Genomic DNA, 25,023 nt, shown 5'->3' on the forward strand with positions numbered 1-25,023 from the left:
AGAGTCACCATCATAGACAAACTAACTAGTTTATTTATGATCACCTGCACGTGCTTACGGTCTGTCAAACTGAACTAATATCAGCTGATATTGACAGTCAAGTCGGTTTGATTATATCATCTGACGTTCTAAACCATAAATTAACTAGTTCTAGATAAGATTAGTTTGTATTGCGTATTCGACTGGTTGCACCAGTTCGAATTAATTCGAGTTGAATATGTCATTTAGCTCTACAAAAATTCGAATTTATTCGCACTGGTGCTGCCAGTTGAATACGCTATAAGTTTTAAACGTTTTAGTGTTATGACGTCAAATTGCCCTGATTGGCATTCGCAGTCACGTGCTAGTCGATGAGAATTAACATAATTTAAATCAATTTTATTGAATTGAATTCGAGAATTAAGATAATGAAAATGCTATTTTAGTATTTTAAAAACGTCCTTAAATGTGGAATTATATTATATGACACAACATCCCTATTGTACTCAGCTCAGTACATCAACTTGTCTCGCTGTTGTGCAAACAGTAATTTTTCAAACATTATTATTCGATATATTTCAGTTTTAACGAACATCGAAATTCTACGACAAACAAACGAAGTTCCTCCGTTCGGTTATGCCCCATTACCAAAAATAACAAACTCACCCCTCTAAAAACCGGATTATGAAAAATTGCCATCATCAAATCCACCGACAAAAAATAATTTCGATAAAACCCGAACGTCCTCACCGCTAGCCGAAGCGGAATATTGACACAACAATGGAAAATTCAGCCGGCCCCAAAAACACGGAACGCCGGTAGAAACCCACTTACCTAAAAAGCCCCGAAAACGAATCGATAACCGAGGAGGCGATTCTTTCCCACCTCAAGAGGTGGAACTGCAAAGAGAAGACGAAATGAATGTTTCATCGAGTTCGATGTTCCCCGTTCAGATTTGGTATTCGCGTCAGTATGCAAATTGGGACCCGTTTTGGACTCGTACTGAATAAACGAAGCAGAAAATTAATCGTGTGAAAACGGCCGGTTTGTAGATTGGTTATGTGAAAAGAGCATTTACATGAACAGCGAGATATAATTTCATTTATGTCCCGAACGAACAGACATCAGCTCGTTCGGGTACCAATTTCGGTGAGGGAATTGCTGGAATCTCATGCGTATGCATTAGGATTCTAGGATCGCTTCAGAATGGCCCATAAACTGAAGCAAGTCGTAAATGTGGGTTACCCTTTTTTTGTACTTATGGGAGGAGTCGTCGTGTATGGTACGCTTTAACTCATTATTCAGAAATATGACAATTCAACTCTGTTCTGCAAGCGCAGCTCGTTGAGATAGCAAGGTTGTTAATGTCGACCGTAGAAGATAAAAGGCAGATATGTGAATATTCACATCTGAAAGCTTTGCTAGTCACAACGATTTGCAACGATTTTGCACTCTGCAATTTATGTTATTCTACTAGAATTTGCAAAGACGAGGTAATTTGTCAATTCATCGTACGTGATTGCTCACCGATGAAGCGACTACGTGTTAGCGTATCTAGAGGAAGGAACAAAGATAATTTTCTGGAAGATTTTGAATATTTGTTGAGACTTCAGAAAAGGTACATTCGATACATTCAAACCTGTTCTGCAAGCGCAGCTCATTGAGATGGCAAGGTTGTTAATGTGGACCCTAGAACATTAAAGGAAAATATGTGAACATTCACATCTGAAGGCTTTGCCAGTCACACATAATTTCCTTCAATATGTTTGAGTGTCAATTTTCCTGGACTGCTTAGTTCCTTATTTTTGTTACATCAACGCCCAAGGAATTCCGCTCATCAGAAGCTGTATTTGGGTTCAGTAACGAAGAATTTCACATCAAGATTTATTCTTTAGTTTCCCTTGATATGATATAGGTAATAAAATGAATTTATGAATAGGGTGTTAGGGGACAACCATATCTTACAGAGCTATTTGGCAGATCGACAGCAGAGAGTTTCTTCAGATGACGGATTACGTAGCTCTTAACATGCAAAGTGTGGTGTTCCACAGGGAACTGTATTAGGTCCAATATTTTTCGATCTTCAATAGTTTGTTCGATGTAGATTAAAGCAAATCATACTATTCTCGGTCAACTCTGAAATTAGAGATTATTTCATCTTCTAGGCAAACTAAGAATATAGTTGGGGCTGAATATCTCAATTGAGCTATTCTTTGTCTATATTTTCTATGCGTAATTTGAATGATATACTCCAAAATGAACTATTCAGTATCGATTAACAATCAGTACTCAAAGCAAACAAAAATTCCGTGCACAAGAGTGTAGTTACTTCAGCTCTTTTTAATTGCAGGAATAATTACAGAATGTTAACAAATAAAACACGTATATTCTTTCGGTTTTCATTATTTTGCTAGTATGTAGTTGATTGATATCTAATACTTTGAACTTCTCCAAAAAAACACAAAAAATAATATTTGCTATACAATTTTGATTGACATCTTGGTAAATGGAATATCATACCATCAAATTAATTTCAATACAAGCAAAGTAATGCATCATAAATTATTCTTAGATGTTTGTTTTCTAATCAGATAAAATACCTAGTCATTCCATTTTTAATATTGTAAGAAATATGTAGGATATTGCTCCCATTCGATGAATAAAATTACGAATACTTGGAAATTTTTCATCGCTATAATTCCAATCAATTGATTGCCACATCACTGTGAACGAGAAAAGTTTCAAATTCATCGATGTGCCAAGTTCAATAATTGCCTCATAACTCCTGGAAGTTGTTTAATATACTTCTTATTCCCGCCCACTCTACATTATCCTCCACATCGAGGCAGGAAGAAGGAAAAAGTTTGAAATGTTTTCTACCGTAACTAAGCAGCTTTTGGTTTTCAAATGAATTCCTTTTCAACTGATATCATAAATTGTGGGAGCGATTACATTGTTTACACTCTGAAGGAGACAAGGACAATTAGGAGAGATGTTAGCAGGTGGATTATGCAGGAAATTGCCTCGTTAATTTTAAGGTGCAGTATTTGCTTTAACAAGACAAAGGTGATATGATCTGGTTTGATGCATTGTTGTAGCACGTTTTCATGTTTACACTAAATTGTTGATTATATCGTTTCAGAGGAAGGGGTGAACTTCACATGGAAATCTAACCATTTGATTTTGGATTAGTTTTTATTGAGCCATCTGACCCAATTTCAATATATCAGCCACCTACGTGTCTATATCTGGAAATCCTTTGAATATTTGATCGATGTATTCTCTCATTAAGTATTTAATCGTATCATAAATTATGATCCTTTTATGTTTCTAATTCATTTATAATTATGGGGAACATAATTACCATCAATTTATAATACCATAGTTAGATATTTATTCATTCGAATTATTTTTGATTGATAACATGAATCTCTTGAGAGTTTCCAAATACGAAGATGAATTCTTTGTTATTTATTGCCATATATTATTTTGCTTTATCGCTACTGATTTCGGATTTTTCAGCACCCACTTGATTCTACAGACTATGGCGATGACTGAAACTCATCTCAATCAATCAATTAAATTTATTTTACCAAATTTAGTCAGTCAAAACCAGTCAGCCAATACACACCCAGGGTTGAAGAGAAATTTAATATAATAATTTTCAAGAAATACTGTGAATTAAACTTAAGGTTTGTGCCTGACAGTATCAATACACACTAGTTTTTGACAAACTTACTTGATTCCCATCTGCTCGGTTTTGAAGATTTGAGATATCTTGTACAATGGCCAGTGCAAGTTTGGATTTTGAGATTATCAAAGATATCTAGCAATTTTCTTAGGTATTTTCAAAAGGAAGTGAATCCACTAGGCTGAATTGTGCTTCTAATTTAAGATATACTTGAAGAATCTTCTGTGTGAAATATGGAATGGTCGCAAAAATCAATATTTCTCAAATAATATAAGAGAGCCAATGTCATTATATTAGATATACCTGTGAAATAAATTTTCCCGTGGTTTTTTTTGTCTCTGAAAACGTCACAATTTTCTCATTTTATATAATTGAATTTGAAGACGGATTCACCGACAGCAAGTCGAACTTTATCCTTTGAGACCATATAGTAATAAACATAGATAGAGGAAGTATCCGCAATTTTTACATGTCCTCAACATGGTTAGGTTACGTTGTCGGATATAACAGGTGTTTTTTTCGAAATATATAACTTTAAGTTGGCATTACTGTTCAAGATAGAGACTGATTTAACAGCTGTAAAGTGATTTATTCTCAGTTTGGTTTGGCAATTCATCATGAATGGACTCACGCCTGAACAATTCTTGCAAATAGTGCAATTTTATTTCGAAAATAATGGTTCTGTGCGGAATACGTATCGCGCACTACGTCCATTTTATTTTGTTTAGCGATGAAGCGCACTCCTGGTTGAATGGCTACGTCAACAAACAAAACTGCCGCATTTGGAGTGAAGCTAATCCTCAAGTGTATGTCGAAACACCGTTACATCCAGAAAAACTGACTGTTTGGTGCGCTTTATGGGCTGGTGGAATCATCGGTCCGTACGTCTTCAAAACCGATGATGGCCAGAACGTTACAATCAATGGTGATCGGTATAGAGCCATGATTACTAACTTTTTCATTCCTGAATTGAACAACCATGATGTCCAGGAGCTGTGGTTCCAACAAGACAGTGCAACATGTCACACAGCTCGTGCCACAATCGATTTATTGAAAGACACGTTTGGTGACCGCCCAATTTCACGTTTTGGACCGGTGAATTGGCCTCCAAGATCTTGTGATTTAACACCGCTAGACTACTTTCTGTGGGGCTATGTAAAGTCATTGATCTATGCGGATAAGCCACAAACCCTTGACCATTTGGAAGACAACATTCGCCGTGTTATTTCCGATATACGGCCACAAATGTTGAAAAAAGTCATCGAAAATTGGACGTCCAGATTGGACTATATCCGAGCCAGCCGTGGCGGTCATAAGCCAGAAATCATATTAAAAATGTAATGCCACAAGATTATCTTGCGGATAAATAAAATTCAAATCCATCGTTGTTTTATTGCAATTTAAAGTTCTATAGCTCTAAAAAACCACCCTTTATTTTCAAATTCACAATTTTACTATATCATTATGAATGTATATTATATTGAATGAAATATATATGTTCGAGTGATTCCCGATTAAATATACAAATTTGAATATTTGGAATCCGATATTTTTTCCTAATTGTCGAATTCATAATAAGCAGAATATTCATTATTTTCTATATCACCTGCTGAAATCCAAGGTTTGGCAACTTTTGCTCTCCTAGTGTCATCGGTTGTTTCACGTCGTTTGGCGCGCTTGATGTTTGTTTTCTGAATTTCTGATATATTTAGGTATTCATTTCAATATATTTTGAGTTGATATGAAACGTTGATTCACTATGGGACATAAGAAGTGCGTTCTTTTTGGACCAATTCGCGAATTGAGTGAAATATCATATCACTGATATGTTTTCATTTCCGCACGCTTCATGTCGAATTTGATAGTTCATGTTGCTTACTGATAATTACATATGCTCCCTCTATCTATGTTTACTACTTTGAGTTTGAGACCATTCTCGTTTCAATATTGAAAAATTACATATATTGTGACGAAATGATAGAGCATTCGGAGAACGAACGTTCAAAATAGTTATTTATAATACAAGTGCAGAAGGCATTGATATTCTTCCACGAGCTCAAAATTCAAAAACGAGCCACGAAGTCGCGAGTTTTGGAATGAACGAATGGTAGAATGAGCCTTCTGTACGAGTATTATACATTATTTTCTCTAATTCATTGCATTTTCATTGAAATTAATGAAATATTTCCATAAATATATTTTAGTGATTTTTGCATTGAAAAATGTTGGTTGGCAGAACTGATTTCTTTGAGGCAAATTGATGAATTGACAGATAAAGCCGTGGCGGAAAGTTCGGAGTGCCAACATAGAATAATAAAATATAACCATGAAAACTGTGCGTTTCTGATATATTCTCGCACGATTTTGTTCTACAAGATGTGGAAGAATGAAAGGAATAACCACAGAATTAGAGAAAAATATTTCCTTCGTCAAAATGCTTTTTCAATCCGGCAAATGCAACATTTTCAATTCCATCGATTCGGTTCACGGGTTCTTTGTATATAGCTCGTGCTGAACAGTCATTAGGTAGACGAACAGGATTCGTTGCATGCCATCGAACAACAATACCTAAATACCTACCCCAATTTTCGATGTATTGTTTTGGAAAACAACTAAATCAAAAATAGTGGTCGGAATTTGCGGGAACAATGTGCCGATAGGAATCGAATTTCGTTGTCAATATTCGACCTCGTGCGGCTATTATAAAAATTTATGTTTTCTGTTTGGCCGACACGAAAAAGAAGGACTTGGGCGGGCCGGGGTTCTTCTTCAGGCCCCAAGACAAATTTGGCACCGATTCCAGATCGATAGCTTGACTCCGGGGTTGAAATATGGGAGCTCTTACCTCTGGACGGGACTACGTGTAGGTATTTGTATAAATGAGTGAGTCGAGCATACTGAATTTATCATCTATTCATGCCGTTATTTGTGCGCTCCTGGAATTTGGGAAGTACGGGTTTTGTGCAGATCATTATCTTCCCTGAGAATTCGAAAACATCGTTCCTTCACGACTGCTGTAGAATATAGCTTTTCTTATTTCGAATTTGATCACATCATGTCAGTATTCCATCCCATGATGGTGCAGAAGGCATTGATCTTCTTCCACGAGTTCGAAATTCAAAAACGAGCCACGAAGTAGCGCGTTTTTTTTAATGAACGAGCTGTAGAATGAGCCTTCGGTATGATTATTATACATTTTTTTCTAGAATTCAATGAATGTTTGATTAAATTAATGGAATTTCCATAAATCCATTAATATCATAAATTTTCTGCAATTCGAGGCTATATTGTAAAAAAACTGATCAAACATTTATGATTCACTACTTTCTCCCATCTTTCGGACGACGTGCGAATCCCGCGTTGAAAAAACTGGTCACCTTTTGAAGCGATCCACGAATCGATCCAATTTTTCACTTATTCATAAGATCGGAAGTAGTGGTCAGCCAGGCCGTGTGCCATTGATCGAAACAAGTGATAGTCCGAGGGAGCAACGTCAGGAGAATACAGCGGGTGGGGTAGGAGTTCCCCTTTCAACGTTTCCAAGTATGTCTTGACCACTTTCGCAACATGGGTTCGTGCATTGTCATGCTGTAAAATAACTTCATCATGTCTCTCGTTGTATTGCGGTCGTTTGTCTCTCAATACTTGGCTCAAACGCATTAATCGCGTTCGATAACGATCACCTGTGATGTTTCAATCGGTTTTAACAACTCATAATATAATACACCGAGCTGGTCCCACCAAATAATAATAATAATAATAATAATATAGTTTATTCTGAAATAGATACAGTATAAACGTTCCACACGGAGGTATAACCTGTACGTGATTTACATTTTAACTGAAAAATTACAGAATCCATACGTCCAAAGTATTACATTTCCAAACAGAAAAAATAAACACAAAAAAAAGAAACTCTCTTTTCTAACTCTTAACATAACTAAATTAAACTATCATTCGCTTAACATTTCAAAGGATGGATGTTCCATATAAAAAGATTGAACGCTCATGTGACTGGGATGTACATAATAATTTATTGAAATCAGGCCTCATCAACTAGGGATTGATAAGCGAAGCAAAGTAAGCTCTTCCCTTTTCCATTATCCAATTTTTCATTTCTCTTTTGTACGCATAAAAACTCTTAATTTCCTTCAGTTTTCTAGGAATGGTGGAATGAATACGGGGTGCCAGGTAAGTGCAACATCTTTGTCCTATACGTTTTTCGGCTCTAGGAACAAGATACTGGTTTTTCTTATTTCTCGTCTCATAGTTATAATCACTTTTCAAGATATTTATCCTTTTCATATATATAGCAAGCAGCATATCCAGTGCGAACAGTTGATGTGGATTCATGATTCTGGAGATGCTATACAAACCATCGGATGGAAACAGAAGAGGTTTGCCGTAGATAATTCGTAATAGCCACTTCTGGATGACTTCTACCCTTTTCATGTGAGTTTTGTATGCTCCGCCCCAACCAATTATTCCATACTTAATATGGGATTGACAAAGCGACAGGTAAATTACTCTTAGATTTGTCACATCTAGATATTTCTTGAGACACCTGAATTTCGGAAGTAGATATCTCAGTTTTGTCACTACCGTAGTGATATGTTTGTCCCATTTTAGGTGCCTGTCAATTGTTACCCCCAGGTACCTGATATGTTCTGCCTCAGGGATTGAAGTATTGTTGTCAACTTTGAGATTGCCCATTTGTGGAAGACCTGAACTATAAGATGCAAACGGTAGGTATTTCGTTTTTTCCGTGTTGATAGTTAACTTATTTTGCTGCAACCAATTTTTTATCCTTAGGAGATCCCTCTCAACTTCCAATTTCAACTCTTCCCATGTATCACCCTCATACAATACGGCAGTATCGTCTGCGAAGCTGATGACCTCCCCTTTCTTATTCATTAAAAGTAGACCGTTCATGTAAATTATGAATAAAATTGGTCCCAACACTGTTCCTTGCGGTATACCATATTCAACCTTTTTCTTCTCACTAACAAATTCATTCAATTTAACGTATTGTGTTCTATCGGACAAATAACTTTCAATTAGATCATATGCCTTTCCTCGAAAGCCGCATTGATGAAGTTTTCGAATCAGTTTCTTATGTGACACTGTGTCAAAAGCTTTCGCGAGGTCTATAAAAACGCACAAACCCACCCTGCCGTTATCCAACCAACTGTATACCCTCTCTACAACTCTTCTAATCGCTTCCTCTGCAGACTTGCCAGATCTGAAGGCGAATTGATTGTCTGATAAAATCCCATTTTTCTCTAAAAAATTTACTATTCGAACTTTAAGTATTTTTTCTATTATTTTAGCTACGTTAGATGTGAGACAAATAGTTCTGTAATTAGTTATATTTGTTGTATCCCCTGACTTGAACAATGGTTTGATTATACCAGTTTTGAGAACACTTGGAAATTCTCCCGATTCAAAGCATCGGTTCACCAGCAACATTAGAGGTTCCGCTATTTCATCTTGAATATTTTTCAGTAGCTCCGTTTGTATGCCGTCCTCTCCAGGGGCTCCATCGCTTTTCAGTTGCCTAATCATTCCCTTCACTTCATTCGTACAAGTAGGAAAGAAAAATAACGTTTCATTACAATAATGTTCGCTCCCACCATCTTGGACCTCTTCTATTCTTTCAGCCAATTTTTTCCCAATTTCGCTATAATACCTACTGAACTCTTCCACTATTTTCTCCTTATCCATCAGCTCATGTCCGCTTGAGTCTCTAATTGAATTTATTTCTGTTTTAGGTCTCGATCTCCCACATATATCATCTACACACGCCCACAGTGACTTAGCTTTGGATGCTCTGTTTATCATGTTATTAATGTAACCTTTTTTTGCCTCTCTTATCAGCTTCTGTAGAATATTACGGTATTGTGTATATTTTAGCCTTAATGCATTATTGGATTGATCTTTCATCATTTTTTTATATAAGTTGTTTTTGATATTTATCGCCTTCAAAAAGCCTGCAGTGATCCATCTCTCCTTCCCTGATTTTCTGTACGTTGATTTAACTTTAGTTGTATTTTTTTCTATATTATAGTTAATTTCATTGAGAAAACATTCTGTGAAGGAGTTGACACCCTTGTTCCTACTGAGTTCATTCCAATCAATATGTTTCAAGTTTTTTCTAAGTTCCGAATAATTTATATAGGTTCTATAGCGGTCAGCTTTCTTCTTTGGTGTATTCTCGAAGTCGAGGCATAATACTGTTGTGTAATGATCAGTTATATTTGTACGAATAATGAACCCTTTATTCTGATCGACTACTGTTCTACGACAACTCAGGAAAAAATGGTCTAAACAACTACCACTGGATGGTCTCGTAACATCGTTAATATAAGATTTATATCCAAAATAATTCAAAAGATTCACATATTCTTCAACACATTGATGGTGCGATAAGAGATTGATGTTCATGTCACCTACTAAGATGTGATAATCGAATGTTTTGCTCTCTTCAATATAATCAAACAAGTCTTTATTGAATTTTTCCACGCATAATTGAGGCGATCGATACATCCCTGTGATTTTAATGGTTTTATCAGTAAGCTTAACGTCCAATTCAATGGCCCTAACTTCCCCTATAGAAATTACCCTATAGTTGTATTCTAGGTCTTCTCTAATATATACAATAATTCCATCATTCTTATTAAAGCTTCCGTTGTTGTAAATACATGTATACCCTGCTATCTTGAAAAGATCCAGATCTGGAATTTTGAAAGTTTCCGTCAACAAAATCACATGAAAGTTTTCAGAATATTCTCTCAATAATATTGTAAATTCTTCAAAATTCTTCTCAATACTTCTAATATTATTATGTATTATCTTAAATTTATCCCTTTCATCCACATGATCATTCAATTCGCCAATCTGGTCCAAAATTTTGGTTTCATATAAATTCACTTTAAAGTCCCTCAAAAATTGGTCCATATTAACAATGCAAAAAAAAAAACAACAAAAAAACCTCAAAACTACAATCTAATAGCAAACGAAAGCAATTACCCCTACTGAAAATTCTACAAATAAAAAAACTAAAAACTAAGAAGACAAAACTTATCTCTCTCTCCAAACTGTCTTAGCCACCCCTCTTTGTCTTGCTTCCCAGGTTTCCTGCTCTCTGATCCCTCCTTATAGGACCCGACGATCCTGAAGACTGTGATCTCGTTCTTCCCAGATCCTCAAAGTCCTTCGTCTTATTCAGCACAATATTCAACGTCGATATTTCCTTGTTTAATTTGGATTGTTCTTCAGTCTGCAAATGGTCGTGCTCAGTAAGCATTTGTTTGAAACGCGCAATGGGTGCGGGACTACCAGGAGCACTGTTCACCAAATCAAGATTTTTACTAGATAGAGTAGCAGGTTCCTCGATGAAGTCTTTACTGGTCTTAGGTGATCTATCCAAATTATCTTCCCCCTTCAGCTGTTCTATGGAGTACTTCTCCCCATTGACGTATAAAAATCTGGATCGTATATAAGCTCTGTAGTTCTTAGCTCTGGCTATGGATAGTTGTTGTCTCAGAAATCTGAAGTCGCTTCGGTCCTCCTGACAAAGATCTTCGCTGATATAGATACGAGTACCTTTTAGTTTTCGCCGGTTGTTAATCACTTTTGATTTGGCCAAGAATGACAAAAATTCAATCTTTATCACAAGGTTGTTTTTACTGAGTCTATATATGTTGTTTACTTCAAATTCTACCAAGTTAATGTTTAGAAGGGAGTTCAGCTGTGAAATTACAGAATGTACAAGGTTTGAGTCATTTAATTCCAATCCTGTTATAATGATATTATTCTTTATAGAATGACGTTTAAATTCAAGAAGCTCCTCTTCAACTCTATTTACTCTTTCCTCGCACAACTGCACTCTTTCACCTGTAGTCGATCTAATCTGCTTAATTTCCTCTCTCAGCTTCGCCAACTCTTCTTTGATTGTGGAGGTTTGTGCGGAAAATTCATTCTTCAGAAATTTTGATAATTCATCACTCACTGATGCCATTCTTTTCCCGGGGTGTATTTTCGTGTGTGGTAAGCCTTAGGCTAGTACTTATCAATATCACAGATGTAGATAACAAGATGTAGACAAAATACGAACGAACGTAAATAAATCGAATAATTTCGGTGAAAACAGTTGATTTAGGGTTCAAAATAATATTTTGACGTGAAATCATCCGGTCAGTCAGAGTCTGGAACCCACAAACTTTCTGCTGTCGAGTTTTCACAAAATTTTAATCAGAATTTTTCCCGTAAAATGAGAATTTTTGCAGACAATTCAGAAGTACGTTTACTCATATGGACATATATTGTAAATAATGAGCATGACCTTGGAACCGTGAATATTCGGTTTGACCGTCGACGTGGAAGCATAGCCGGGATATTCTTATTATTTTCTGGGTTTAGGAATATCGTAATGAACCCATTTTTCGTTTCCATTCACAATGCGATACAGAAATCATTTCCGTCTTTGCCTTGCAATTAGCTGTTCACCAGCAAACAAACGCCGTTCAACATCTCTCGGCTTCAACTCATACGGCACCCAATTTCCTTGTTTCTGAATCATTACCATGACTTTCAGGAAATTCGAAATGGCTTATTGCGTCACTCCCAATGATCCTGCCAATTTTTCTTGCGTTTGACACGAATCTTGATCTTATAATGCCTCCAATTCTGCATCTTCGAAAACTTTCTCTCTGCCACCGCCATGCTAGTCTTCGACGTCAAAATCACCGTTCTTGAAGCGTTGACACCACTATCGGCACGTTCTTTCACTAATAGCGACCCTATCATGGGTAATTGAGAGCATTCGATGAGCCGCAGCCGCAGATTTTTTCATATTGAAGCAGAAAATTAAAACATCCTACAAATGACGATAATTTGGCTGGTAAGCTGACATGTAATCGAGAATAACTTCATGTTGCAGACACAAGTCGATTAATTTTTCGATGGCGTTTGTTTACAAATACCTAAGCTTATTGTATGACATCTACGATCTATTTATTTCGACTTCGACCACCACTTACTGCTACAGCATTCTATTGTAAAACGGCGGAAGCAAAGTTGTACACACTATTTAATTACACGCATCAATAAAAAGTATTCTTATCGAATATATCTTTCTTCATGACTTGTAGAAAAAAGAAATACACTGATGGAAATTGATATGCAAAGGTTTTAGTATCACGCCATAATCTCACGTTCAAAACATTTGAATATTCAGGCCTACCGAAATTTACATTTTTCCCCAAACTTCAGCATATAATCTAACCCTCCCAGTCTTGATAAACAAAATACATAAACTATCCGCGTAGTCAGTCCCAGACTCCGAAAGTCGCAGACTTTCAGATCTGAACGAAAAAAAAAGAATATCATTTCTCATACATCCAAACTCCGTCAGTTTTCGGAGGCCACATTTTCGCAGTCTTCTTGTTTCTATTATCGCGAATATAATAGGTTTTCCGCTCAGAGCCCGCTAGCGGATTTGGAGAAACCCATTTTCAACGCGAAGCTGTTTTTCACGTGGCTAAACTGATCACCTGCCAATATATTTTCAGGTCTCGAGAGAAAAGGGAGAGAAATTGATATTCACTGTGGGAAATCATTGAATTGTTTCTGATTGAAAGAGCGTTAAGAATTCAATCCAGTTGCTTTCGGTTTCATTCAAAAAATCATGGGAAATTTATGTTAAATACTACTATAGGAAACACAATTTATACTAACTGACAAAAAAAACTGCAACACCCAGAAGGAGCTGTTTAAATTTTAATTCATTTTGGTAAAACATAGATAGTATAGCAAGGAGTAAATGATTGAATTTGGAGAAAAAAATCGTGAAGGTTTTTTCATGTAAACAATTTTTGTTACTTGAATATTGAAGTAGTTGTTTGCAAGTTTTTTTCTAACAAAGCAGCTGTTCGAAGAGATCCAAAGTCAATGTATAGTTGTTGTTATAAATGCCTAGAGAACGTGTACGCGGAATTTATTGCCAGCTAACTTAATTTGAAAGAGGTCGAATTATTGGTCTACGGGAGGCGGGGTTGTCATTTCGACAAATCGCTAACTGCACGAACAGAAATCCAACTACTGCTATGAGATGTTGTCAAGCATGGTTTGATAATGCACAAAATCGAAGAAGAGTAGGCACCGGACGTCGAAGGGGCACAAATGAAGTTCAAGATCGACGTCTAAGACTTATGGCCATTAAAGATCGATTTGCGACAACTCGATCTTTGGCTGATGAGTGGTTAGGAGAACAAGGCCATCCTGTAACTGTCCGAACCGTTTACCGCCGGATAACGACTTTTGGACTGCAGCATTATCGACCCCATCTTGTGTTACCTCTGACAGTTTAGCATGGCCGGCAACGAATACAGATGGTGAGAAGAACGTCAACATTGGATTGTGAAATAGCATCAGGTCGTCTTTTCTGATGAATCTCGATTCTCCTTGGGTGCACATGATGGCCAAAAAAGGGTTGGACAACGTTGGGGAGGAAGACGTGAACCTCAGTTTGATGATGAGCGTCATATACACCGGACAGTAGGCGTTATGATATGGGGTACTATTGCATATGTGAACAATGCTTTTAATAGTATCTCATATTAATGACTACTCAGAAGAGTGTTGATTATCCAGGATGAAATTTTGTATTGTTTAACAATAGAGAATAAATTAGAGTTTTCAGGGGCCTCTATCGTCAAAACTAACATCAAAAAAAATATTGAGCATATTGAGCTTTTTGTTTGGAATGACTTGAAGTTTAACATATCACAAAATCAGCAATTTTCTCCAATAAAGTATGCAGTATCCTCCAACTAAGTTTTTCAAATCTTCCACCGTCCTTTTCTGAATAGGATTAATATCTTTGTTAAACATTTCTACGTACATTCTTTAACGTTGTCAATATTAATTCATTGCAATGTGGTGTTCTTATTCAATACCGTAAGATAGCGCTGCAGTCTGCGTATACTCCACAGAACGACACTGCTTGGCATGTCTTTATTTTTCAAAAACTTAAATTGAATCTCAATGAAAATTTCAGAAATTGACCTCGAAAAGCTGGAAACATCAATGTTCGAAACAACTACCTAACAAATGACCCTTGAATATCGCCAGAATGAAACAATTCTATCAGGATCCAACTTATCTAACATAATGAATCACCTTGAAGCCGGCAGAAGTTTCTCTAACGACGGTTGACAATGCCGATTGATAAATCACCTGTGGACTTCCGAACATACGGATCTCACCACATTCGGATTCTCTTATTCTCGCCCAGCTACAACACTAATAGACTCTGATCGGTCTCACTCGAACTGATAGATCGTTCCGTGTGACAAACAATGGCCTCCTACGATATTCCCAGGACGTTATTTTGTTGGACGCAGCCAACTTTAGTTCCGATGCAGCCAGCAAGTCTTCGGAACTACCCCCTTAGTCCGAGCATAATAGGGGAGGGAATGAAGGGGTGGGTTTTAGTTGCACCAAGAGTTCTTCCTATAAATCAATATTAGGATCCCTGGCTTGGGGGATTTAGAGAGTTGAGAACAAGAGACTACATAAACTTAACATATTTAATCATTTTGGCTCGAAGGTTCGGAAATTTGGCAAAAGATGTAAACATCTACATTACATCAACCCTACACTACAGATCCAATGAAAATTTTCCGTATAAGAGATTCCATTTTGATATAAAAAAAAAGTATAATTTTTAGAAGAAATCAATGGATGTTTATTTATTAAAGAGGAAGGTATGCCATTAATGATGAAAAACGATAACTGCCAAATACGCCTACAATTGCAGCACCATATTATTTTCCTAAAAGTTTCCATGATCAATGCATACATTTGTCTGTCCTTGTTAACTTCACAAATTCCAACTTTCATGACTTGAATCTATTATGGAGGAATGGTATAGACCATATTGTTCACGTGGCCCCAAAAACAAGAGTTCAAAAGTGTTAAATCACAAAATCTCAATGGACAATTGTGACCACCTCTTCAAGATATAACACGGCTAGAACACTTTTCGTTGCTTGTATGCTACGTAGCGTAGTCTTGTTGAAAATAAACTTCGACTACATCAATATCTTGCGCAATCCATTTACCGTTACATTTGCACCAGCTTTATTTTTGAATAAGTGAAGTCCAATCACACCACCAGCCCAAAACTTCACTTAACTGTGACACGTTGGGGATAGAGTGGCTTTCAAAAATCATTCTTAGACGTTCAGAGTCTCAAAGCGACAAAACGTGAAATTAGGGCGGTCACCAAACGTGTCTTTCAATAAATCGATAGTGGCACGAGCTGTGTGACATGTTGCGCCGTCTTGTTGGAACCACAGCTCCTGGACATCATGTTTGTTCGATTCAGGAATAAAAAAGTTAGTAATCATGGCTCTATACCGATCACCATTGACTGTAACGTTCTGGCCATCATCGTTTTTGAAGAAGTACGGACCAATGATTCCACCAGCCCATAAAGCGCACCAAACAATCAGTTTTTCTGGATGTAACGGTGTTTCGACATACACTTGAGGATTAGCTTCACTCCAAATGCGGCAGTTTTGTTTGTTGACGTAGCCATTCAACCAGAAGTGCGCTTCATCGCTAAACAAAATAAAATTGACGTAGTACGCGATACGTATTCCGCACAGAACCATTATTTTCGAAATGAAATTGCACTATTTGCAAGCGTTGTTCAGGCGTGAGTTCATTCATGATGAACTCACGCCTGAACAACGCTTGCAAATAGTGCAATTTCATTTCGAAAATAATGGTTCTGTGCGGAATACGTATCGCGTACTACGTCAATTTTATTTTGTTTAGCGATGAAGCGCACTTCTGGTTGAATGGCTACGTCAACAAACAAAACTGCCGCATTTGGAGTGAAGCTAATCCTCAAGTGTATGTCGAAACACCGTTACATCCAGAAAAACTGATTGTTTGGTGCGCTTTATGGGCTGGTGGAATCATTGGTCCGTACTTCTTCAAAAACGATGATGGCCAGAACGTTACAGTCAATGGTGATCGGTATAGAGCCATGATTACTAACTTTTTTATTCCTGAATCGAACAAACATGATGTCCAGGAGCTGTGGTTCCAACAAGACGGCGCAACATGTCACACAGCTCGTGCCACTATCGATTTATTGAAAGACACGTTTGGTGACCGCCCTAATTTCACGTTTTGTCGCTTTGAGACTCTGAACGTCTAAGAATGATTTTTGAAAGCCACTCTATCCCCAACGTGTCACAGTTAAGTGAAGTTTTGGGCTGGTGGTGTGATTGGACTTCACTTATTCAAAAATAAAGCTGGTGCAAATGTAACGGTAAATGGATTGCGCAAGATATTGATGTAGTCGAAGTTTATTTTCAACAAGACTACGCTACGTAGCATACAAGCAACGAAAAGTGTTCTAGCCGTGTTATATCTTGAAGAGGTGGTCACAATTGTCCATTGAGATTTTGTGATTTAACACTTTTGAACTCTTGTTTTTGGGGCCACGTGAACAATATGGTCTATACCATTCCTCCATAATAGATTCAAGTCATGAAAGTTGGAATTTGTGAAGTTAACAAGGACAGACAAATGTATGCATTGATCATGGAAACTTTTAGGAAAATAATATGGTGCTGCAATTGTAGGCGTATTTGGCAGTTATCGTTTTTCATCATTAATGGCATACCTTCCTCTTTAATAAATAAACATCCATTGATTTCTTCTAAAAATTATACTTTTTTTTTATATCAAAATGGAATCTCTTATACGGAAAATTTTCATTGGATCTGTAGTGTAGGGTTGATGTAATGTAGATGTTTACATCTTTTGCCAAATTTCCGAACCTTCGAGCCAAAATGATTAAATATGTTAAGTTTATGTAGTCTCTTGTTCTCAACTCTCTAAATCCCCCAAGCCAGGGATCCTAATATTGATTTATAGGAAGAACTCTTGGTGCAACTAAAACCCACCCCCTTCATTCCCTCCCCTATTATGCTCGGACTAAGGGGGTAGTTCCGAAGACTTGCTGGCTGCATCGGAACTAAAGTTGGCTGCGTCCAACAAAATAACGTCCTGGGAATATCGTAGGAGGCCATTGTTTGTCACACGGAACGATCTATCAGTTCGAGTGAGACCGATCAGAGTCTATTAGTGTTGTAGCTGGGCGAGAATAAGAGAATCCGAATGTGGTGAGATCCGTATGTTCGGAAGTCCACAGGTGATTTATCAATCGGCATTGTCAACCGTCGTTAGAGAAACTTCTGCCGGCTTCAAGGTGATTCATTATGTTAGATAAGTTGGATCCTGATAGAATTGTTTCATTCTGGCGATATTCAAGGGTCATTTGTTAGGTAGTTGTTTCGAACATTGATGTTTCCAGCTTTTCGAGGTCAATTTCTGAAATTTTCATTGAGATTCAATTTAAGTTTTTGAAAAATAAAGACATGCCAAACAGTGTCGTTCTGTGGAGTATACGCAGACTGCAGCGCTATCTTACGGTATTGAATAAGAACACCACATTGCAATGAATTAATATTGACAACGTTAAAGAATGTACGTAGAAATGTTTAACAAAGATATTAATCCTATTCAGAAAAGGACGGTGGAAGATTTGAAAAACTTAGTTGGAGGATACTGCATACTTTATTGGAGAAAATTGCTGATTTTGTGATATGTTAAACTTCAAGTCATTCCAAACAAAAAGCTCAATATGCTCAATATTTTTTTTGATGTTAGTTTTGACGATAGAGGCCCCTGAAAACTCTAATTTATTCTCTATTGTTAAACAATACAAAATTTCATCCTGGATAATCAACACTCTTCTGAGTAGTCATTAATATGAGATACTATTAAAAGCATTGTTCACATATGCAATAGTACCCCATATCATAACGCCTACTGTCCGGTGTATATGACGCTCATCATCAAACTGAGGTTCACGTCTTCCTCCCCAACGTTGTCCAACCCTTTTTTGGCCATCATGTGCACCCAAGGAGAATCGAGATTCATCAGAAAAGACGACCTGATGCTATTTCACAATCCAATGTTGACGTTCTTCTCACCATCTGTATTCGTTGCCGGCCATGCTAAACTGTCAGAGGTAACACAAGATGGGGTCGATAATGCTGCAGTCCAAAAGTCGTTATCCGGCGGTAAACGGTTGAAATTGAAATTGCACTATTTGCAAGCGTTGTTCAGGCGTGAGTTCATTCATGATGAATTTCCAAACCAAACTGAGAATGAATCACTTGACAGCTGTTAAAGCGGTCGCCATCTTGAACAGTAATGTCAACTTGAAGTTATATACCTCGAAAAAAAACACGAGTTATATTTTCAAAATATTCATGAAAAATAAAACCTAAAACGAACATAACAAAAGAGTCAAAACTACAATTTTGTGCAAGAAATAATCGACCGTGGTACAGTGCTGTCCTCTACTTACTAAATGCTTCGTATAAAGAGAAAGAAGATAAAGTGAATGTACAACTTCGTACACAGTACAAAGTTTGGCTATCGCAGGAGCGCCAGAGGGGGAATGAATGGTACCTAATATTTGACTGATACGCGGAAAGCCACGTGTAGGTAATCCCTCTCAACGCAAAACATTCGTAGAGAATCATTTACTGTCACTTTCAACCTAACAACCAATAAACTACCATCTTGGCAACAGAAGTAATCCGAAAAGCTGTATCGTACAAAAAGCACTATAACGATAATAACAATTCCAGCTCTTCGAAATTTATTTATTTATTTATTTATTTATATCCCAACAGACCACAAAGGTCTCATTACAAGGATAAAAAGGTAAATGATTCTTCTTTTCCTAAAAGTCCAGGTCAATGTCGTTCAGCAACTACCGTACCCTTCAGATCTGACCCCGCGTGATCTTTACTATTTCCTGAATTGAAATTACCACTTCTCGGACATCGTTTAGAGTCAACAACTTGCAATGCAGCCAGAAAGTCTTCGGAACTTTGCCAATCGGGAAGGAAGTAGTGGAGGGGGGATTGCTTGCACAAACATTTCTTCCCATAAATCAATTCTTCATCCAGCCTTTGTGGGAAAAGGATAAAAGTTGGGGAGAAATGGTCATTGACCATGATTGGAATTTTTTCTGTCGGGGTAAAAATAGAAATGGAGGCGGATATAGTAGCAAGAAGCTTTAATGGATGTGTGGAGGAGAAGGAGAAAGTGGATGAAGTTACAGATATCAAATTCCGTAGACAAGTTGGAGGATGATGTTGAAAGTTTGCATTCGACCTCGTTCTAGTTTGGGAGGAATTATATGTCTGGAGTAGGCGCAACCAAATAGTCGAAGACGGGGGTGTTCCACTAAATTTTGAAATTATTTTTTATTAAACGTGGCATCAATTAAAAAAATTTGTGGATAGCATTCGGAAGTTTATGTAACGGATGTTTTTTCAGTTGTATAAGAAGTTGTTAACTATGGTTTGATAGTTGAGAATTTCAAACTGTGTTTGGCAATTCATCTTGAATCATTCAACGCCATATCAAAGCTTACAAATTGTGGAAATTCAATTTGAAAAAATTGTTCATTGGGAACATCGTCCCTTTAGAGGTCGACATAATCTGCCGAGTTGATCTGTTAAAGAAGTCACCGAAATGTCGATACGTCGCCGTTCTCAACTGGATGGCTTTTGTCCTTCGATTATGTGGAAAATTTTACCCAAGAATTCTTTTCAGTGATGGAGCTCATTTCAGGTTATATGGCTTTGTCAACAAGCAAAATTATCGTATATGGATCAAAATTAATCCTCAAGCCATTAATTAATCATCATTAGGGTCATTGAAATTGACTGTTTGGTTTACAGGCTGGCGACATCATCGGTCCTCATTTCTTTAGGAAAAAAGAAGGAGCTGTGGTTACAGTGAATGGCGACAGAAATCGAGCCATGTTCACTACTTTTTTTTTCAGATATTAGTATGTTTGAACTCACCCTGTAGGTATATCTTACGTGCGTGCAGTTATCATTTTCCTTTATAGTGAACTTTGATCAGATCAATGACTCATTTGCTGTCGTATTTATTTATAACTAAAAATCAAAAGTTTACGAGATATTTGAGTTCTTGTGGTTTTCAAAAGATTTCTCACCTTTCTTAATTTTTCGTCAATTTTTTCTACGTTGATCAAATTTGATTATAATTTTGAATTTTTTTTCGTGGTCAGCGAGAAGTACGGATCTATTAGCGTTAGGAAGTAGAAGCACCAAGAAAATTGAGAGTGAATTACAGGAGGAGAGTAACAATTGAAGAAATGAGAAAGAGGGCACGTGCTTGTATAAGGAATGGTGTAGGCTCGGGTGTAGGACATTTCGAACATAATTCCTGAATACATTTTCTATTAAAATTTTGAGTTTAACTGCAATAAAAAATATTTAATTCCTTACTTTCCTTTCTTCGCTCCTTTCTTCTTTCTAATCAAAATCAGCTAAAACGAAACTAATACCTGCATTTTAACAAAAACTTTTTCAAAAAATAAAGAAGGAATTTGGCAAGATTTTAAAATAATTTTGTCATACATAATTCGTGGAATTCGAAGTTGCAGGCAAATTTAAATCAAATTGACTATTCTTTTCCTCATATACCAACTTCCAAATCATAATAATTCTTATTCAACTCTAATACAGCATAGTTCTTGTTTTTTCATACATATCATATCCTTTTCTGATGAAAATAATTTAAAATTCAAATCAAACTTTGTCAACGTGGAAACATAGTACGAGAAATAAAGGAAGGTGAGGACTTCTTTAAAAACATAATAACTCAAATATCTCGCAAACTGTTGATTTTCGGTTATTGAATAATATCAATCGACAGTAAATAAGGGATACTAACACCACCCTTTGCAGTTTTGGAATTTCGAACGGCTATATTCACGAAAACAGTAGTCGAATTTGGCTCATTAACGAACCTACCCGGAAAATTTCAATTTTCATGAATTCCATTCGAAAGTTAGATATGTATTGTATTTGGAAGATCAGATTCACAGATATAATGAATTTTGAGGACAGATTCATCATCAGTGTGTCAAATCTATCGATGGATACGATTTCTGGCACAAAATTCGTTAAATACAGATATTGTGATGAAATAATGCGTGTGCAAAAATGTCGATTGCAAAATGATGGATGCGCCGGTGCTATTTTCGGTATCTACTGTATCAAGTTGAAATTTCAACAGACGACGTGATTGAACTTGTTTGATAGGTGCATGCTGAGTTACTTTGAGGGCTGAAAAACATATGCATCCTGCATACAAACTGGAATTTATGTTAACAAGGTAATTGTCATATTTCTCTTCCATGCTTTCACAACCCAGTTACTACTATGAAAATGTTATTCGAACTGATAATTCTATATAAATATTCATGTCTCCATGTGTACATCCTCTCCTGTTCCATATTGCTGATGCGAATATGTATTATATGTATACATTTGAATTTTTATAATACTCGTGGGACGTCTACTCCTATAACCCTATACGCAGTCTGCAATGCGGAGGTGCTTTGAGGTTTACTTTTTTCGTATTTGCATAATTTATGTGTTTACATGGAGGATTGTGTACAATTATGGACAATAAATGAAACAGCTCACTTCCTCTGATATGAATTTGCTTCGGTTAAAATGTGTACAAAGTCCCTGCGGATGGTGGAATATAAAAAAAAGAAAAGATCAGCCTAACGATTCGTGTTTTTTTTTTCTATCCAATTTAATCAATGAAAAAATACTAGGAGTGTAGACTTTGAAATCACAGGAAATAAAGATGCAAGATGAGCATTAGTTGAACTTTGGAACTTTATATATATTATAAACTTATTTCAGTATGCATAAATTCAATGGATACCCTGATTTATTCATAAATGAAATATTTTGCTCAATAGAAGTAGTTTCCAATGAATTTTCTCTCGACTTCGTAATTCATCATTTCTGATATAGACAAAATTTTCCTCAACATAAGCAGTATTCCAGTTTATTGACTAAAAAGTTGACCTCATCATTTTTCTGTATTTTTTTTGTTCTTTTGTATATTGAAGCTTTTCATAGTATTGTTTCCACTCTGCATATAATGCTAATGCTACGCTGGTTTCCAATAAAATAGCCTTTCTTTTAATTTGGTTATGATGGATGTTGGGGTCTTTCGCTACCATGGATGGTGACCATGGCAGCACATTTCTTGCTGGTTAACTTCTAAATTTAACATCTCGATGCCTATTTTCATACAACACACTTAAGGGTGTTTCCACCCCGTTTGGTATAAGATCTCCCTCCTTCAAATAAAAATTAAGTTGTTTCGGAGTTTTATGAAATACTTGTGTGTCCTAAAAGACTTGAATTCAGTTGGAATGAAAATTTTATCTATTCACCTTCAATGGCAGGACGTTTTCTTAAGGGTTCACTTCAATTATTGATTTCTCTGGTCAAACTTTTATATTGAGGTATACAGGGTGTTTCTAGATTGGATGTACAAACGAAAATGACAGATTCATCGCATCATTTCAAGACGAAAAGTCTCATAAACATGGGCTCGAAAACTATTTGTTTCCGAGATACATACATACAGGGTGTTAAAGTTTGATTTTTTAGAGTTTTTTTTCATAGCTCCTTCCCTTCACCAGATATTCAACTTAAATTTGGCATAGATATTCCAATTTGAAGTTTTCATCATGTGTTTTGCAAATTTTGAATGCAAATCTACAGGGTGATATTTTTTTCCGGAACAGCTTATTTCCTCCTGAACTTTTTTGATGGACGGCTGGTAGTACATAAAAAAGTAAAAAAAACTTTGGTCCAGTACTACACTTTTTGGTTTCTTGCAAATTGTGGTATTGTTGTATCTACTTCTGATCTCGAAATGAAAGTTTCAAACAATTCGCTATTAATCCTCAGGAAAATCCAAATTATTAAAGAGATCCAAATAGTAAGCTTTGATGAATGAATTCATTAATTAAGTTTTGGTACTTAGTTACCCAATCTGTAGTGAAGATTGATAAAGATTCGATAGACTGGTAAAATCATCACAAAAAAATAGAGCTACAAGAAACAACCTGTATCTCGAGAACGGAACTTTAGCGGGAGAACATCATTAGAAATTTTTTCTGGAATAATACAAGGAATTTCACAATTTTCTTTGAACCCCCATTTTAAAACCCTGTATATACTAAAGATCCGTCGTTGAAAGCGTTATTCTCCAATATTTTTCTATGACTGTCTGGGATTTTTTTTTACATCTTCATCAAGAGAGGCGCTCATTTTAATTTTATGACTTAATTTTCTTATTATTCCTTGAAAATATCTTTTTCGAATGTTTTCATAAGATATGAGAAAATTAAATGTACCATAAAAATCATTTGTATCCCTTGATGAATTTGAAATTGTAAATATAATTTTGTCCAAAGTGGCGGAGTAATAGAAATTCCCAGACGACAAATTCATTAGAAATTCAATTAATTCTGCTCAGTCGATGAATACAATAAAGAAAACAAAATTGCCCAAACCAGTATTCGCCAAAACAAATTACGTAGTCCGTAGTTGAGATAAATCCGTCGGATGCAAATGTTTATAATTAAATTTATCTTTATTGCCCCGAGCACTTTGCGGGAGCTTCCAGACTAACCCGAAACAGAATATATTTTCTACATTCTTCCTAGTGTTGTTCCAACTACTTTGAGTGGTAATGAGTAAAAATGATGATGCACCAAACTACACAGCAAATGTAGTTTACGTCAGTTACGGTTGAAGACAGAATTAACAGATCAAAATTTCTACAGAGTATAAAACCAAAAAGTGCGGAAAGACAGAACCTTTTGAGCGCTCGTACATTCATTCTTTGAATGTACCCTAGGAGATCACTGAGAGACTGAAAAAGTGTATATACCTACATGGGATGTAAATTACTATTTTCATCTCATATTTACAGGGTGTTTCTTAATTGTGAGGAAAAACTGCAGGAGATGATAGTACTCACCAAAAACGCATAAAACCGTTTCTCTATTTCAGTATCATAATGAGTTCATTACAGTACTAAAAACAATGTTAATTAGTTCATAACATCATTGTTTTCAGTTATATTTCAGGTTTTGTGGTTGTCTTAACTGACTTCCGATCCTTTCAAGACATTTCATTTGTCAATATAATATAATTTGGATATAGTTGAATGATTTGCAGCATTATTTGCAATTTCTCTCAATACTAGTGGTATTAAATCGATTTCGTCAGACATAATTCACGAATTCAATGCGTATTTATAAATTATTTCAGAATTGGAAACGAACGATTCAATTCAAATTCCGTTATCTGTCAATTTTCGTAACAGTC

General features: G+C 36.2%; 1 protein-coding gene across 1 annotated transcript in view; it reads left to right on the forward strand.

Moving 5' to 3' along the window:
* Positions 1-25,023, forward strand: part of LOC123674047 — a 226,372-nt gene that overhangs the window by 52,036 nt on the left and 149,313 nt on the right. The window lies entirely within an intron of this gene.

Source organism: Harmonia axyridis, chromosome 2, assembly GCF_914767665.1.
Source record: "Harmonia axyridis chromosome 2, icHarAxyr1.1, whole genome shotgun sequence".
In the NCBI taxonomy this organism is placed as follows: Eukaryota; Metazoa; Arthropoda; class Insecta; order Coleoptera; family Coccinellidae; genus Harmonia; species Harmonia axyridis.